Here is a 5,812-nt window from a genome sequence, read left to right as displayed (position 1 = left end):
TCATGGAGTTCATCCTGGGAATTCAATATTAGTTTAACATTAAAAAAATAAAACTGTAATTCTCCATGTTAACAGAATTAAAGAGAAACCTCGTGTGATTGTCTCAAGAGATGCAGAAAACCCATGTGGTGAAATTCTGCTCACATATTCGTGGAGATATTCAATCATCAACTGGATAACCAATGTCTGTGGAAAGCTCATGGCTCATGTCATGCTCAATGGTAAGAAATTAGATGCTTTCTCTCCAAATCAAGAAAAAGATGGCCTCCACCTTCATCTCTTCTGTTGAGTTGAATCCTGGAATTCTGCCCCAATCAATAAAGAAAGAAAACCCACACATATATACGCACACCTACACATATGCACACACACACACACACACACACACACACACACATATACATCTACACACATGCACGAAAACACAGATGCACACATAGTTACACACAAGCATACACACACAGGTACATGCACACACACACACATACACACACACACACACAAATTGTCTTCATTCATAGAAAACAAGTTCATGAAAAATTCTAAGGAGTTAGAAATAGAAATGACTCTACAATCCCAGAACTCAGGAGGCTGACGCAGAGAATCCTGAGTCAAAGACTAGCCTGGGTTCGAGTGAAGCCTGGCTTTGCCATTGACGCTGCTGTGGCTTCTGTTGTCGGGGGGGGGGGGGGGCTATCCAAAAAAGTTCCTGAACTAACCAATGGGCTTAGCAATGTCATAGCACACGAAACATGCGTTCCAAACTCAGGACTAAAGGTGGGTAAAGGGATTGCTGTTCAAGTTTGGATTCCAGTCCGTGTTAATTCAGTCTGTGTTAATCAGTGGCGCGTACCTGTAACTCCAGCACTGGATAAGGGGGAGACAAACAGATCCCAGGAAGTTTGCTGGCCAGTCAGTGTAACCAAAAGGGCAAGTTCCAGGTTCAGTGAGAGACTGTCTCAAAAAAAAAAAAAAAAAAACAAGGTGGGAAGTAATAGGACTCCTTATCAACCTCTGGTCTCCAGACATGTACACACAAGCATGCACACCATCACCCACACTTGTCACATATAAGCATATAACAGAGAGAGAGAGAGAAGAGACCCATCTGTTTGTTTGTTTGTTTGTTTGTTTATTTTTAATTTATTTATTGCAACAATCTTGCTGTGTAACCCACTCTGCCCGCAAAATGAGTAACCTCTTGCCTCAGCTTCCTGGATGCTGCGTTACAACCACGCACAACCGTGCCTGCCATCAATCTTAGTTCTATAAATACCAACAAATAACTGGAGTTTGGACTTTTAAAGGACTTTTCACCGTAGCTAGAAAAGTATGAGGTACTAAGAAACGATAGCAACAAAACACACGTGAAACCTGTGTAATGAGAACCGAAACAGCTGAGAAAGCCGACAGAGGTCTAGATAAACAGGGCTTGCGTGACTGTGATGGGCAGATCCAGTACTGTGAAGATGCCACATTCCTTCCAAACTGATCTGCAGATTGTTGATGTGCGCACACGTTTCTTCTTTGGGTTGTTTTGTTGTTTTGTCTGACAGATACTGAAAAGCTGACTCTAAAATTTACATACACAGGCGAAAGATGTGGAAGAGCCAAAGGAATCTTGAAGAGGCAGAGCAAAGCTGGACTTGCAAAATTCCATAGGGAAACTCTTTTCTTTTGACAAAGGGTCTCTCTACATACCCCTGGCTGTCCTGCGACTTGGCTATGTAGACCAGGCTGGCCTTGAACTCACAGAGTGCTGGGACTAAATGCCTCTACCTCCTGAGTGCTGGAACTAAATGCAGGTGCCGCCATGCCTGGCTCAGGATAAAAAATCTTACCAGCCTTTTGGTAGCCAGTGATTTCTTAGGAAACAAAAAGCACTAACCACAAAAGGAAATCTTGGGAAATAAAGACTTCCTTAGATTTTAAAATACTGTTTTGTATCAAGCCCTTTAAAGGCATTCGGACTATAGCCCACTGGTTAGTGCTTGCCCAGTATGCCAAAGATCCTGGGTTCAGTCTCCAGCTCTGGGAGGGGAAAGGGAGCCTTATTAATAACATTACAAAGTCACACCCTAAAGGCCTGTCTTAGTGGAAATGTCAAAGATAAGTCCGCTGAGGCCAGAACTCAGAGAACTTTCGGTTGGTAGAAGGAAAGTCTAACTGGCAGCCTCTTGGCTTAATTTTCCCTCGACTCCATGGGTCTGAGTTGTCCTGAAGCTTTGGCTGTCTCTCTGCAAAGGTTCCAGGGCACTGAGCAGTATGATCTCATTCATCCCCACTCCCCGGAGATAATGAAGCCACAGTGGAGATGGCCCTGGTCGCAGAAAGGGGATCAATGGAGCCCTTGATCTCCATGTACAGGTTGCCTGTGTGTGTGTGTGTGTGTGTGTGTGTGTGTGTGTGTGTGTGTGGTGTTTGTAAGAGAGAGAGAGGAGAGAGAGAGAGAGAGAGAGAGAGAGAGAGAGAGAGAGAGAGAGAGAAGCTACCATATGCTTCCATTATGTGGCTTCCAGGAATGGAACTCAGGTCATCCAGCATGGCAGCAAGCTTTTTAACCTACTGAGCCATCTCATTAGCCTTGAAATACTTTTTTTCAGCTTTTAGGAACTTTATTTTCCTTCCACCTTTTTCTCCTTTGCTGCTCAGATGTCTGCAGAGGAGCTCAGGACCACTCAGTGGTGGCTCCATCTCACTCAGTGGCCTGTATCATGGGAGCTGCTGACCAGTCCTCAGTGGCTGGCTGGGCACTCCAGTCTTCAGCAGGGAACTGCTGGATGGGCACAGAGGGCACCTGCCCACCCTCAGACCAGTCTTCTCCCTCTAGCTGAGCAGCAGTGACCTCAGGAGCTGGCGGAAATTCCTCATTGGTCACAGCCTTCTCAGCAGCCTCCTCCTCCTCCTCTTCCTCCTCCTCCTCTTCCCCCTCCTCCTCCTCCTCCCCAGTCTGCTCCAGGTCTCTGTAGAAGTGAAGATCAAGCTTGAGCTCCTGTGGGTGCCCTCAGGAGATGGTGCCTTTCATGTGGAGTACTACCTGGGTCAGCATCCACCACATCAGACCCACTGAATGAGCTCCTTTGTTGCGTGGGATGGCAATGTCTGTGGAGAGTCTGTGTTACACAGAGCAATGGTGGGCAGGTTGACTAAGACACCTCTGTGAGGGGCTGGTGGTCAGTTCTGGGATCAGTCATCACCAGAAGATGTATGTGGCTCCCTGAAGGCTGCTTGGATCTGGTTGGTGAAGGCCCCAGGCGTGAAGCAGCCAGCAGCTGGAGTGGCCCCAGTGACCGCAGCAAACTTAAGTATGACTGGTGGCCAGTGTTCCTGGAGGAGATGGTGCTGACGTCAGCAGGGTTCTCAATGTTAACAATGGCCTGAGCTGCAAGCAACAGCTTCTCCCAGATTATGATATAGAAACTGCTGTGGAATAATCATCTTGTACACTGTAAAGATTTGTCACTTGAATTGGTTTAATAAAACACTGAGTGGCCGGTAGCTGGGCAGGAAGTTAGGCAGGAAAGCCAAACTGAGAATGCTGGGAAGGAGGAGGACAGAGTCAAAAGAGTCACCAGCCAGATGCAGAGGAAGCAAGATGAAAATGTAGTTTTGAGACAAGGTACCAAGCTACGTGGCTAAACATAGATAAGAATTATGGTTTGGCCTGGCAGTGGTGGTGCATGCCTTTAATCCCAGCGCTTGGGAGGCAGAGCCAGGCAGATCTCTGTTAGTTTGAGGCCAGCCTGATCTACACAGAGAGAGATCCAAGACAGGGACCAAAACTACACTCTGTCTTGGAAAAAAAAAAAGAATTATGGGTTAAGTGTAAGAGCTACTTAGTAATAAACTGAGCTACTAGCTGAGCATTTATCATTTATAAGTAATATCAAGCCTCGTAGTCAATTACTTAAGAAGCAGCTGCCGGGTATTTGGGAACAGGCAGGCAGGAGAGAAACTTCCACCTACAAGGAACCATCAATTTTCCTTTTGTACATATACTGTTCCATCTAGAAGTCAAGGTTGGTGTCACCAAGAAGGTTCCTGTGGCAAGGAATTTGAGGACATTCTCCTCCTTTATCTGCAGGACACCAAGGGCTCTGGACATTGGGGAAGCTTCCCATATGAACCTGTTGTAATAGAGAGTCAAAGAGAAGATTAGAAAGAGGGAGAAGAGAGAGAGAAAGAGGGAGGGTTAGGGGTGCATACCTCATGGGAGGAAAAGCAGAAGAGAGAGAGGAAGGGGAAGAGCCTTTCCCCAAAATGAAGCTTTTAAGTCAGGACACAGGGTGGTGCCAAGGTGCAGGTCAGAATACTAACATTGGTTTCTAAGGGGTGGGTCAGAATACTAGCATTCCTCTATTTTGATTGTTATAAAAAGCTGAGTTATGAAAGCAAGTGGGGTAACAAGGGCACTGAATTCCCAAGGCTGCTTCAAGCTGACAAGGAGCGAAGCAGGGAGGGGAAACTGGGAGTCACACACAGTGGAAGACCTCAGGAACGTTCCTTGAGGGAGCTGAGGAGGCAGGTTGCAGCAAGCAGTGGTGTTCCAGGAGTTTGAGAAGGAAATGGCACACCAAATAAGGGTTTAGAAGCCATGGCATCTGCTGTTCTCTGGAGGTCAGGCATGAACAGTGAACCTGCAAAATATGCTCAAAAAATAGGTGGGGCCAGAAATGGGCTCTGGAAAGTGTTAGTTTTCATCAGACCAGATTTCTTGATGCAGTAGTGAAACTTTTTCCCAGGAACCTGTAGGTATCTGTAAGATAGCTGGAATAGATTTACATCATAGCAAAAGGGTTAAAAAATCCAAAGAGACTCTTAAGTACTCTTTGTAGCCAACGTTTTATCAGTTTATCAAAGCTGCATTTATGAATATTAAAACTTTGACCTCTGGAGTTATATCTGAAACCAGTCTATCCTGTACCATGAAGTCTGTGAATGAGTCTGTAATTGGAGAGCACACACACAACACACACAACAACACACACACACACACACACACAATCTTGAGATTGGGAGATTGGAACTTTTAAACTGATACCCTAGTCATCAAACATCTTCAGATCTAAGAAGGATAAATTTAAGAAGTGAGACAGCTTTCCAGCTAGCTAGGCAGCAATCCCAAGTCTCTCCATGGTTATTGTGGGACAGAAGCCCCAAAGGCAGCACTTGTTCAGCTGATAAACCCAGAGACTGACATATTTTTTTTCTGTGACGTAGAAATCTGAGGAGGTCGTCCTACCTGTCTTGGCAGAGAGGACAATCGATCCCCGTTGCTCCTCTTATTCACAGTCTGGACAGGATCTCAGCTTTTTGCTGCATGGCCAGCCTTGCCATGAGCTTCTGGGTGGAAGTTCTTCTGCGGTCATCCATCTTCTTGGAAGAGATACAGGATGCTACCAGGAGTTGACATGTCTCTCTATCATCAAAAGCTTTTATATTAAATGCCATATTCTCGATCTCTACAGGTGTTTGAGGACTGGGGGAACAAAATCTGTTAGATGTATAAATTAAATCTGAATAACAGGTTTCCCAGTTAGTTACAGCTTAATGAAGTTAGCAAGGACAGGGAGGCTCACATTCTTAAGCTGAATAGACCTTGAGTAAGGAGAGCCATTCTCTAAGCCGTTGGCAGTGATATCTGAATCCACCACCATTTTTAATGCCCTGTAGCTGTAGTTCTGATCCCTGAGTACAGCCAAACTACAGTCCTGAATGACTTACATAGAAATAATTATTTCTTAATCTGTCTCCTAAGAAGGTAAAGAAGAGTGACAGGGAAAAGATCCCAAGGCTGAATGGGAACAGGAAA

The 5,812-nt window shown here is 45.4% G+C and overlaps 1 pseudogene; it reads right to left on the bottom strand.

Annotated features, from left to right (window-relative positions):
* Positions 1-2,668: 2,668 nt before the first annotated feature.
* Positions 2,669-4,105, bottom strand: LOC114698556 (annotated as a pseudogene).
* Positions 4,106-5,812: the final 1,707 nt, after the last annotated feature.

The sequence above is a fragment of the Peromyscus leucopus genome, chromosome 6 (genome assembly GCF_004664715.2).
Source record: "Peromyscus leucopus breed LL Stock chromosome 6, UCI_PerLeu_2.1, whole genome shotgun sequence".
Taxonomy (NCBI): Eukaryota; Metazoa; Chordata; class Mammalia; order Rodentia; family Cricetidae; genus Peromyscus; species Peromyscus leucopus.
Note: the sequence above shows the minus strand (reverse complement) of the source record. Positions and strands in the feature narration are given on the sequence as shown.